We start from the raw sequence: 14,379 nt of genomic DNA on the forward strand, positions 1-14,379 counted from the left end.
CCTTTTAGTCTTAGCTACACAGAGAAAATAATAAAGCTTAGGTTTATTTAATCAAAAATTATTTCAGATTTCTCCCAAAGTTGAAGCAAAAGATAATACACAGTTATATTTTATTAGCAGGACATAGTATTTTGCAACATGTTTAAGTTTTGATATTTGCTCCCTTATTAGTTTCTAAATTGATTGGTTCTTCTCCAGAGAAACACAGAGATATTTAAGTAAACTTTTTAGGGTCAAAAAGAAGAACTATCTGTATGGATATATGAAATGAAATAGCCTTGCTACCCTGGAGTTATCTAGTAAGATGCATTTTTATGAATACAAATGACTTAATAGAAAGTTTTCTGTGTCAGATTTTATTTCTATTAACTTCATCTTACATATATATCCTATTTTCACTCATGTTTAACTAAGGTTCATACAATTTTGGATATTTTTTCTCAGATGGAAAACATATTTCTATGGATCAATATTCTCTATATGTTTGTAATTTTCATGTTCGTACATCTATCTGAGTGGAAGTATCATATTTTCAAAGAGTCTTAGAAAACTTTTATGTAATTCAGTTTTGAGGTTTTTTTTTTTTGTTGTTGTTTGTTTGTTTTGATTTAAATATGTTCCTAATAGTATGTGTACCAGGTCAACTTGTAATGAGTTTTGTATTGCACTCATAAGTGCTACAAGTTTAAAAGTAGGTATTAATGTCCACTGCACATAGTCAAAGTTCAAACATCATCATTAATAACACATACTATGTCTTTCTACAGTTACATAGAAGTAAAAATGTTGCCACTTCAGTCATCACCCAATGTTAAGATATCATTTATCCTAAAAGATTTCTTGAATCCCCCAAATAGTGATATGGAGAACTACAAAGATTACTACCATTCAAAAGCAGGATAAACGGATCAAAGATGGTGGAGCTGAATACACACCTTAGTTGATCAGCAGGACAGCATCCTAAGGACTGAGCTGAGAAATACAAAACATCAGCATTGTTGTACCCCAGGTGAGAGAGGTACACACTGTGCAGAGCATGTACAGGTCTGACCTCAGGCCACCAGGTTAACCCACAAAAAAATTCGGTTCCGCAAGCACGCTTGCTTCAGGGACTGGCTTAAGCTTACCTGGTGAAGATGGAGTTTCTGGCCACCAAGACCCAGAGACAGCTGTAGACTGCTGGAATTCCAGTGTCTGGGGCTGCTGGACCACAGAAGACACCACAACTTAAAAAAATAAGAGGACCTGACCTCAGGTCCCTAGGACAATTCGCATAATGAGCTCAGGACGGTGCAGGCAAATGCGCTCCAGTGTCTGGCCCTGATTATCCCGGTAGGAGCAGGGCGGGAGCACAGCCTCTGCCCACCAAGACCCAGGGAGAGCAGTAGACTGCAGGATTTCGAACACCTGGGTTTGCTGGGCCGCAGGAGATCCTACAGCCTAGAAAACAGGCTGTTCTGACCCCAGGTACCCAGGGCAACTCACAAAAACTTTCCTGGTCCCTATGGTCAGGTGTGTGCATGTTCAAGGGTCTGGCCTCTGCTTACCTGGCAGAAGTGCAGTTGTTGGTCACCAGGACACAGAGACAACTGTAGACTGCTGCAACTCCAGCGTTGGGGATAGCTGGATCACAGCATAGAAAACAAGTGGTTCTGAATTCAGGTGCCCCCCCAACACACAAAATCTTTTTTGGTCAGTGCCAACAGGCATACGATTGATCCAGGGTTTGGGCACAGCTTGCTTGGATGGAGTGCAGCTTCTAGCCACCAGGACCCAGAGACAGCTATACCCTGCTGGAACTCCAGTGATTGATTGACCACAGAAGATCCCACTGCATACAAGGGAGGTGATTCTGACCTGAGGCCCTCAGACCAATTCACAGAAAGCTCCCTGCTCCCTGCAGGCACCCTTATGCTCCACTGTCTGATCAGGAGCACAATTGCTGACCCCTGGGGCCCAGAGAGAGTTATGGGCTCCTAAACCACTAGAGTTGCACATTGCCCTCCGACCCCACAGGCAAACAGGCTGAGCATTTCTGTACTCAGATAGCTTTCTGCCTGCTCCTCAGCTCACTTGGTTCACAATCAGGGAGCCAACAGAGAGTGATCTCAACAGAAGTGCCTGACCTCCCCAGGGCATAAATAGGGAGCCATCAAAGTCAAGGACCTCACGAGAAGTGAGTAGTGTAAAGGACCTAAGTCCTATTGTCTATATCTACTGCCAGACTCTCTGACCACCAAGGAAGACCAAACCAGCTAACACCAAAGAAATCACAATGAGAAGAGGTTAGCATAAGACCATAAGCAACAATTAACAAGACCATTTGATAACACCAGAAATCAGGAGTCCCACCACCACAACAAACCCTGGAGATACATCACATCTGACATACTGGAGAGAGATTTCAAATCTGAGGTTATGAAAATGATAGAGGCCTTAAATGAGGAAAAGAAATCCCTCAAACTAGAATAGGAATACATAAAGAGATGAAAGAAATGAGCAAAGTGTTTAAAGAAACTACAATTAAACAGGAGAAGTAAATTAATAAAAAGATTCAAGATGTAGAGAAAGGGAAATTTTCCTCCATTGCTGGTTGGAGTGTAAACTTGTACAAGCACTTTGGAAATCAATCTTGTGCTTTCTCATGAAATTGGGAATAATTCTAACTCAAGACACAGTCATACCACGTCTGGAAATATGCCTGAAAGATGCTCCACCATACAACAAGGACACTTGTTCAACTACGTCCATAACAGCTTTACTCATAATAGCCAGTATCTGGAAACAACCTAGTTGTTCCTCAACCGAAGAGATGATAAAGAAACTCTGGTACATTTACACAATGGAATACTATTCAGCTGTTTAAAACAAGTAAGTCTTGACATTTGCAGCCAAATGGATAGAACTAGAAATGATCATCCTGAGTGAGGTAACCCAGAAAGACACACATGGCATATTATCACTCATAAGAAGATGTTAGCCACATAATATAGGATAACCACACTACAATGCAGGGACTGATGCACCAACTAAGGACCACATATATTGTGGACCTGGACCCTCTGCTAAGATGTAGTAGATAGGTAGCACAGTCTCCTTGTGTCTCCCATAATAATGAGAGTAGGGACTACTACTGACATGGACTCTGGGTCTCCAACACTGATCACTTCCCCCTGGCAAGGCAGCCTTTCCAGGCCATAGGAGAAGAGGCTAGAGGTAGTACAGATGAATGTTGATATACTGAGGTCAGGTGTTAGGGAAGGAGGGCTCCCCGTCCTGAAAACTGGGTGAAGGAGGGAGGGAGATGAAGGAGGAGGAGTGGGATTGGGAAGCGTTGATGGAGGGCTCACAAACAAAAGGTAAAATGTCAAACTAAAGAAGAAGCATAGTGCTAATCCCATTACATGGGAAAAGCTCTGAGACTGGCTGAGACATGAACATCCATGCATAGACAATGCTTCTGGCTGGTTACAGAATCCTTGTGACTTATTGTTAGATGCCACTCTTCCTATGGTATGAATGAAGATTTACAGATTTCTTTCTTCTGCTCATACAAAGAGCAGAGGACCAGCCTTTAATGTTCTGTGCATCACACACACCTCATACATATAATTATAGGACTGTATAATGCTTGTGCAAACCAAATGTTTTCTGAACAAAAGAACTGGTCAACAATGCTGGATAATACTTGACCGGATTAACTTCTTTCAGCATGATGAATGCAGACATCCTGCATCTTCATGTCCAGTACCAAGTGCTTCAATTGCTGTTCCTCATCAGAACAGGAGAACTCCCAAGACAACTTCAAAGAAAGCTTCTGAGCTCCATTGGTCCAGAATATCAGACTGTCCCACACAGGACTTCTATTATGCCTGCAATTTCTCAACATCTAGAGACTGGACCAAAAATGCTCTTCCTAGATTGTTTAACCATTCTTCCCAGTTTTATTTGAGCTCCTACAAAAGCTATTATTCATTCCCAATCAGCTGGAAGTAGTCTTATGAAATGATTCTCAATTTCCCTTAAGTGGAGGTTGGGTAGGTTTTTCTTAGCTGTCTTGGGTTATAGATGTTTATTTTCATGGGGAGTGGTTATAAGTTCATTGTTGGTCTTATCCAGAAAGAAAACAAGGTTAGATTCAAGGATGTCTCTCTTTTTCTTTATCTTTCTTTCTTAGGTATGGATATAAGGATTGAAAAGAAAGAAGGGGGGATATGTAAATATATAGGGATGATAAGTTTAAAAGTAGATTATTGAATATATTCCTCAATTTAAGGCCTTAGTTGTTGCTCACAAGGTTATTTTTAATACATTGGTATAGAATTTTGTATATTAATGCAAAACAAGTTTAATTTAGATACATTGGTATAGAATCCAAATGTAAGATTATTCTTCATATTGTATGCTGGAGTATCTTCTGGGTATATTCCAAGGAGTGGAATAGATGGGTCTTGAGGAAACCGTATTCCAAGTTTTCTGAGAGAGCACCAGACAGATTTTCAAAGTGGCTGCACTAGTCTGCATTACCACCAGCAATGGAGGAGTGTTCCTCTTTCTCCACACCCTCGCCAGCATGTGATGTTGCTTGAATTTTTTTATCTTAGCCATTCTGATGGGTATAAGGTGGAATATCAGAGTTGTTTTGATTGCATGTCTCTGATGACTAAAGACATTGGTGTCCGTCAGTAGGAGAATGGATAAAGAAACTGTGGTACATTTATACTATGGAATACTACTCAGCTATTAAAACAAGGAATTTCTGAAATTTGTAGACAAATGGATTGAACTAGAAATTATCATAATTAGTGAACTAACCCAGAAGCAGAGAGACTCAAATGGTATATACTCACTTATAACTGGACAGTAGCCCAAGGGGCATGCACCATGAAAGTCTTCACTTACCAGGAGTGAGGACATCCTATTGGGACTCTAGGTGAGAGAAATGTAGGAGATGGGGAAATAGAAGGACCCAGAGAGTCCTAGAAACCTACAAAAAGAACACTATGATGGGCAGATATGGGTGCAGGAGTTCTGCTCGAACTATGGCACCAATCAAGGACAATATGTGCAGTCAGCATCAAATTGCTACCCAGATCTAGCCAAGGGACAGGACATTCTCCACAGTTAAGTGGATACTGGGGACTGACTTTCACATGAATTCTGGTGCCCCATAATGGCCATGTCCCCTTGATGGGGAGACCCGATGGCACTCAGAGGAAGGATAGCAGACTACAAAGGAGAGACTTGATACCCTAGCATCATATTCAGGGGGAGGAGGTCCCCATCAGTCACAGTCACAGGGAAGGGGAATGGAGTGAAAACAGGAGGGAGGGAGGAATGGGAGGATGCATGGGATGGGATAGCAATTGAGATGTAATATGAATGATTTTATTTTTCAATAAAAAAGATATCTTAAACAAAAAGATTATTCTTCATACACATTATATATATATGTTCCAACTCTAATATGTAATATTGTAACCATGCAACTCAACTATAATACAAAGTTTACTTTCAATAGTTTGAAAGCTCTACAGCATGCAATTTAGTATAGTTAACTAATATAAGTTAATTGTTAGTTGATCAAATCATGCTCATGTCAATTACTAGTCTATTTTTATCACAAGACTATATATCCTAGATTTAACAGATAGATATGTTTCTATAGTTAGATAAGGTAAAATAGATAAGGTCTTCAAAATCCTCAGAGATATACAGAATGTGGCATTTAAAGAGTTTGTTGTTATTTTAAAGATTCTTGGACAATAAGACAGCTTAACTCCCAGCAACACCCAGCCTACCTCAAAGAAGATAATGAGCATCAAAGAGCATCTTTATGGAGTTGGCTTCAAATGTGGCAAACAAGGCACTAGGCAAAATATCCTTATTTCAGCCACAGATAGAATTATGGCTAAAAATGGTCAAAGTTGGATGCAGGCAGATTTGAAGGCCAAATTCTGCCAAGACAAGGCAAGTAAGTCCTCAATAGTTCCTGCCTCAAAAATATGTCTGTCAGCTACACTGGGCCAGATGGCTAAAGATGATGCTCTAACATTATAGAGTTTTGGGTGACTATCCTTACAGCAAACTGTCATTTTTTTTTTCATTTTAGAAGTTGCCAACCAGTAATTCCTCTCAAGTCTCTCATGGGGTTGAAGATCAGATAGATAAGTTTTAGAATTTAGCTTAGTTATGTAGGGGTTAAGATTTTTTTTGGTCTGACAGATGTTTTAAGTTGGTAGAGATTGGATAAGATAATCATGGATTTACCCTCAGAATTTTAGACTCACCAAGATAGAAATACAAATACAAATAGCCAAAACACTATGAATGTAACATTTATATACTTCCTGATTGATTCATCGTTCTCTTTGCTGTATGTTGTTTATTGTCCATATGTATAATAATATAAATGTGTATGTGTAAATAAATGAATTAATTAAAAAATAAAAGCAATAAAAAATAAAACCCGGATATTTTCCAATCTTCCACTAGCATCAGCTATATTAGCACTTTTATTTTGCTATTGTATGTTTTATGCATATAATTAATATTAGCAAATTACTTGAATATGCACTGCTCAAAGAAATAAACCAAAACTTCTTCATAGGAAGATTGCTTCATAGGTAAACTGTATATTCATGCTAATTTATTAACATATTGATAGAGAACTTAATGAAATCTTTGGTATTTGACATATTACATTTGAATGGAAAAGCTACATTTACATATTTAAGTTGATTTATAACTAAAACCCAAATTTCTTCATATTAAATGATACATTTCCTCCTAGGATACCATGAAAATACAATGTTATTACCTCATATTCCATATCCTTTCTTATTAATTCTTTATTCCCACTGAAATTTATTTTTGTATATGTTGTATTTATTGCAGCACATGGTATGAAGCTTGTGTTGAAGTTATATTAATGAATGTCCACCACGATTTTCTGCTTTTGTGGCCAGATAGCTGAAATTTGCATTCTTTCTCCCATGGTTCAGTTACTATCAGTCTTTCATATAGATATAAATCTTTTAAGCTATAGATGCATAAGACAATATATATATATATATATATATATATATATATATATATATATATATCATGTAAGTGTGTCATTATCTCTTCTGCCAATGCCTCATTGGGACAGATACATCAGAAAACATACACTTTATTAATAAACTTAAATGTACAAAAGTAATGTACCAAAACTTATATCAATGGCTGTCAGCCATAACAGTAACGATGTAAGAGGTTGAGTATACACAGAACAGTCTATTTCAGAAGTCTGCCATTAAGCATTATTCAGGTCTCACAACTACCTATTTAGAATGTATCTTAAACTTTAATATTTGTTAAATCCACTGGGACCATCTGTTACCATTCTATTTTCAGTTTTTAAATGTTTAGTAATGTTATTAGTCATATTAATAGCATATTAGCCAATAAGGGTGAAACACACACACACACACACACACACACACACACTTCTCATTTTAAAATTGTTCTCTGATACAATTAGATTATGCTATCCATAAAATAGCTTATAAAATTGCCACCTACCCTACAGTAATATGTATTATTATGGCTGTTTTTTTTTCAATTCTCCCACATTTGTCTGACTAAAACCATTAATGAACTCCAGGCATTCATTGTTTTCTCTTTGTAGTCTTTTATATATTCAAATGTAAATAATCCATATTTTTGCAATAGATGCCAAAAAATATTAATTTGAGCTGAAATTCAAATATGCAGAGATTGCATTTAAAATTAAGAAATTACATGAAAAAAAGTCGTCCCTGCTTTTTAAAAGAGAGATTTTCAGGAACTGCCATTTGAAACAACCCTCATTAATCATGACAGAAATACTGGCCAAAGTCATTGCAAAGAAAAGACAATCTAAGGTATTTGTACAAAAGGCAAAACTTTCTTTTTAAAAAAAGTCAATCCTCTACTTATACTGGCAAACTATTGACCAAAGAAACTATTAGGTAATACAGTAATACATGACCAAAATATACAAAGCTTATGCCTTTTTGACACAATTAAGTAAAACATACATAAAATTTCAAGTCACAGAAATATGAAAATAATATAATCAAACTCACTACAAACAAATCCACAAAAAGAACAAGAGAAAATGAAAGATCTATCCATGAAATAGTCATCAGATTCAGCTAGTATGTATATAAATTTTACCAAATCTTTATAGAATACATAGCTTCCACATTATAGACATTACTATTTTACAAATAAAATTATCATACATATTTGTCACAGTCTGACTTGGGAGAATACAAATTCAGAACTTTGGAAGTTTTCTTAGCAGTGACAGTCACCTCTACCTAGTGATATATCCCATCCCAATCCCTGAGCCAATAGCTGTAGATCTGATAATATTGGGATAAACAGATCAATTGTAAAAACTGCTCTTGTTCTCTGTAGATTGTCTAATTTGGGTGTTTCTAATAGACTCATATGCCATAGCTTCTGCAGCCACTACACATTAGACTAATGATTAACAGATGTCAAGGCCATTTCTAAAGCCAGATAATTTCCCATTTCCCTCCCCAACATCATTCTGCAAGTTGCTCTCAAAATTCACCACCACAAGCTGGAGACCTGTATAATACAGTGGCATTTTTAGTACATTGTTTATGCTTGTCCATTGTTTCTTTCTCACATTACATAATAATATTTTTGAAGATAAAGGCCATTTTGTATTCAGTGTCTGACATAAAATGGCTTTCAAAAAATAGCTTGCATATAAATGAGTGAATTAATTCTTCACTAGACATCTGCAAAATGGATGTCCAAATAGCTCCTGGAGCTCAGAATGTAAACCTTAATTTGCCATCTCCTTCTCTGCAAGTTTTCTCTTTGTTTTAGTTATTTGCTTTTATTTCACAACATAGGCTGAAATGGTTTTTTTTTTTTAATCTTATTTTTTGTTGCTAACTGTATTAAGATAGAAACTTTATTTAATATTTTGGTTGAAACTTTAATTTGAAGTTTGCATTTTTATTTTTTATTGCTGTTACCAATTACATTTCTCACCAATCTGGAAATTATTAAGAGAGTATGTATTTTTTCTATGGGGTTACCATATTCTACAACTTTTAAGATATTTACAAACCTTAAAATGCTAGCTTAACATAACAACAGACACTGAAGAAATTCAAAGAATCATAAGATCCTACTTTGAAGGCATATACGCCACAAAATTTGAAAATCTAAGGGAAATGGACGATTTTCTTGATCAAGTTCACTTGCCAAAGTTGAATGAAGAACAGATAAACAAGTTAAATAGTCCCATTTCCCCTACAGAAATAGAAGCAATCATCGATGGTCTCCCAACCAAAAAAAGCCCAGGGCCAGATGGTTTCAGTGCAGAATTCTACCAGACCTTTAAGGGCGAGCTAATACCGATACTCTTCAAGCTACTCCAAAAGATAGAAATGGATGAAAAATTACCAAATTCATTCTATGAGGCCATAGTCTCATTGATACCTAAACCTCACAAAGACTCAACAAAGAAAGAGAATTTCAGACCAATTTCTCTTATGAACATAGATGCAAAAATACTAAATAAAATACTTGCAAAACGAATACAGGAGCACATCAAAGATATCATTCATCATGACCAAGTAGGCTTCATTCCAGGCATGCAGGGATGGTTTAATATATGGAAATCCATCAATGTAATCCACCATATCAACAAACTGAAAATAAAAAACCACATGATCATCTCCTTGGGTGCAGAGAAAGCATTTGATGAAATTCAACACCCATTCATGTTTAAAGTTTTAGAGAGATCGGGGATACAAGGCACTTTCTTCAACATACTAAAGGCTATATACAGCAAGCCAATAGCCAAAATCAAAGTAAATGGTGAGATACTCAAGGAAATTCCTCTCAAATCGGGAACAAGGCAAGGCTGCCCACTCTCTCCATATCTCTTCAATATAGTACTCGAAGTTCTAGCCAGAGCAATAAGACAACAAAAGGAGATCAAGGGTATCCAAATGGGAGAGGAGGAAGTCAAATTATCCCTCTTTGCAGATGATATGATAGTGTACATAAGTGACCCTCAAAACTCCACCAGAGAACTCCTAAAGCTGATAAACACCTTCAGCAAATTGGCTGGATACAAAATTAACTCAAAAAAGTCTGTAGCCTTCCTATACACAAATGACAAGCTTGCAGAGGAAGAAATTAGGAAAACCACACCCTTCACATTAGCCACAAGCAATATAAAATATCTAGGATTTACCCTAACTAAGCAAGTGAAGGACTTGTATGAAAAAAATTTCAAAACTCTGAAGAAAGAGATTGAAGATGACCTGAGAAGATGGCGTGATCTTCCTTGCTCATGGATCGGGAGAATTAACATAGTAAAAATGGCCATCCTACCAAAAGCAATCTACAGATTCAATGCAATCCCTATCAAAATAACTACACAATTTTTTAAAGACATTGAAAGTTCAATTTTGAACTTCATATGGAAAAACAAAAAACCCAGAATAGCTAAAACAATCTTGTACAATAAAAGATGCTCCGGAGGAATCTCCATACCTGACCTCAAACTGTACTATAAAGCAATAGTACTTAAAACAGCATGGTACTGGCACAGCAACAGGCTGGTTGATCAGTGGAATCGAATCGAAGACCCAGATATGAATCCACACACATATGGTCACTTGATTTTTGACAAAGAAGCCAAATCCATTCAATGGAAAAAGGATAGCATCTTCAACAAATGGTGCTGGTCTAACTGGAGGTCTATGTGTAAAAAAATGAAACTGGACCCATATTTGTCACCTTGCACAAAACTCAAATCCAAGTGGATTAAAGACCTCAACATAAAACCAGAGACACTAAGCCACTTAGAAGAAAAAGTGGGAAAGAGCCTGGAACATATTGGCACAGGAGACAACTTCCTGAACAGAACACCAACGGCCCAGGCCTTAATGTCAACCATTAATAAATGGGACCTCATGAGGCTGAGAAGCTTCTGTAAGGCAGGAGACACTGTCAAGAGAACAAAGCGACAGCCTACAGACTGGGAAAAAATCTTCACCAACCCTACATCTGACAAAGGTCTAATATCCAAAATATATAAAGAACTCAAGAAATTAAACACCACCAAACCGAATAACCCAATTGAGAAATGGGGCTTGGAACTAAACAGAGAATTCTCAACAGAGGAGTATCAAATGGCTGAGAAACACTTAAAGAAATGCTCAACCTCCTTAGTCATCAGGGAAATGCAAATCAAAACAACTCTGAGATTCCATCTTACACCCATCAGAATGGCTAAGATCAAAAATTCAAGCGACTCCACATGCTGGCGAGGATGTGGGGAGAGAGGAACACTCCTTCATTGCTGGTGGGAATGCAAACTAGTACAGCCACTTTGGAAATCTATCTGGTGCTATCTCAGAAAAATGGGAATAGGGCTTCCTCAAGACCCAGCTATTCCACTCCTTGGAATATACCCAGAAGATGCTCCAGCACACAACAAGAAAATTTGCTCAACCATGTTCATAGCAGCCTTATTCATAATAGCCAGAACATGGAAACAGCCTAAGTGTCCCTCAGTAGAAGAGTGGATAAAGAAACTGTGGTACATATACACTATGGAATACTACTCAGCTATTAAAAACAAGGAATTCCCGAAATTTGTGGATAAATGGATTGAGCTAGAAATGATCATAATGAGTGAGTTAACCCAGAAGCAGAAAGAATCAAATGGTATATACTCACTTATATCTGCATACTAGCCCAAGGGGCATGTCCCATGAAAGCCTTCACTTACCAGGAAACTGGGACAGAGGGGAAGGCATCCTATTGGGACTCTAAATGAGAGACGCATGGGAGAACAGCAAAATAAAAGGACCCAGAGGGTCCTAGAAATCTACAAGTAGAACAATATTATAGGCAGATTTGGGCCCAGGGGTCCCGCTCAAACTAAGGCACCAGCCAAGGACAATACAGGAGGTAAACTTTAAACCCCTTCCCAGATCTAGCCAATGGTCAGAATATTCTCCACAGTTGAGTGGAGAGTGTGATACGACTTTCTCACGTACTCTGGTGCCTCACATTTGACCATGTCCCCTGGAGGGGGAGACCTGGTGGCACTCAGAGGAAGGACAGCAAGTAGCCAAGAAGAGACTTGATACCCTATGAGAATATATAGGGGGAGGTAATCCCCCTCAGGAACAGCCATAGGGGAGGGGAATAATGGGAAAATGGGGGGGGAGGAATGGGAGGATACAAGGGATGGGATAAACATTGAGATGTAACAAGAATAAATTAATAAAAATAAAAAAGAAAAAAAAGAAAAAAAATAAAAAAATAAATAAATAAAAAAATAAAATGCTAGCTTAATACCTACATATAAGAATAGTTGCTCTTAAATTTTTTCATGTGAATTTAAGAAAACATACTGTTCTCACAAAGATAAAGTTTGTTTCTCTCCTTTATACATTATTGAATCACATAATTCTAGCCCATGATTCTTTTTCTTAGTTGGTGTTGCTCTGGGAGTAAGTATAAAGAGCAAACTTCCTGAGATAAGACAAAGGGATTAGACTGAAGGAGAAATTCCATGCTGAGGCAGGTTTGTATGTATACCATCAAGTATCAGGAAAACAGCTAAAAAAAATATGACAGTTGGTAGTGAAGAATGAGCAGACAATTACTAGTCTCTGGTAACAAACATTTATTCATGTATCAATATGATGCTTTTGTGTGGATGCTTGTGAATTGATTTGTGGTAACTAAATTTTTCTTTGACTGTAATAGTCAATTTGCTTTTAGATTTTTCCTCTCCCTAATACCCAAATAACAACTCTGAGTCGCATTTTGTCTTGACAGACATTAGATAACCCAACTACTTTTGTTTATAAACTCAAGTTAATATTTTATGCCTTATTTTGATTTTGTATTTAATATAGCTTGGGACATTTATTGTTCATACCTAATGTCATGATTGATTTTATATCATTATTATTCTGAGTTCATTTTTGAGTTTATTGCCTTGTTCTCTGTATTAGTCTGTTTCTGTAGATAACTTCAAAATATCTATGCAGATCCAGAAAATAATCTGATCATTATATGTATTTTTCTTTAACCTTATGTTTCATAGATATTTTATAAAGAATTATTATCTGGATTTTAATTCAATTATTTCTAATATTTTCTAGCAGAAATCTCAAGTGTTATTTTTAGTACTGATCCTGTCTTAGTGTGGTAACTGAACAACTAGAGAACATTAATAATCTGATTAGTCCTTGTACAGTTAATTGAAGACTAGAACAGGACAAAATATCTAAGAAGGAACTTCTTTCTTTCTTTCTTTCTTTCTTCCTTTCTTTCTCTCTTCTTCCTTCCTTATAATTTGTTCACATTACATCCTGATTGCTATCGCCTCTTTCTTATCTTCCCATTCTCTCCTTCCCTCTTCTGTTCTATTCCCCCCACCCTTTGACCTCTGACAGGTGGGGTCCTCCTCCCCCACTGTCTGAACACAAGCTATCAGGTATCATCTGGACACTGTGCTTCCACTTCTTCTGTGTTATCACAAGGTCTCCCCATCAAAAAGAAGTGACCACATAGCCCTTCATATCAGAGGTAGTCTCCTCTCCCCCAAACCAAATAACTCAATAAAAAATGGGGTACAGATCTAAACAGAGAATGCTCTACACAGGAATATCAAATGGCTGAGAAACACTTAAAGAAATGTTCAGTGTCCTTAGTCATCAGGGAAACGCAAATCAAAATGACTTTGAGCTTCCATCTTACACCCATCAGCATGCCTAAGATAAAAACTCAAGTGACAGAGCATGATGGCAAGGATGAGGGGAAAGGAGGATATTCCTCCTTTGCTGGTGGGAATGCACATTTGTACAAGCACTTTGGAAATCAATCTGGCACTTTTTCAGAAAATTGGAAATAGTGCTACCTTAAGACCCAACTTTACCACTCCTGGGCGTATACAAAAAAAAATGCTCCACCATACAACAAGGGCATTTGCTCAACTATGTCCATAGCAGCTTATTTGTAACAGACAGAATCTGGAAACAACCTAGATGTCCCCCAAACAAAGAACAGATAAAGAAACTGTATTTCATTTACACAATGGAATAATATTCAGCTATCAAATCAAGAAAATATTGACATTTGCAGGAAAATGGATGGAAGCAGAAACAATCATCTTGAGTGAGGTAACCCAGACCCAGAAGGACATGCATGGTATATACTCACTTATAAGTGGATATTAGGCCAACACCGATGTTCTCTGAGAGACTCTACCCAGTGGAGGATCAGGACAGATACCTGCAGACACCTGCAGGCAGGTGAAGTGATGAGAGT

Source organism: Acomys russatus, chromosome X (genome assembly GCF_903995435.1).
Source record: "Acomys russatus chromosome X, mAcoRus1.1, whole genome shotgun sequence".
Classification (NCBI taxonomy): Eukaryota; Metazoa; Chordata; class Mammalia; order Rodentia; family Muridae; genus Acomys; species Acomys russatus.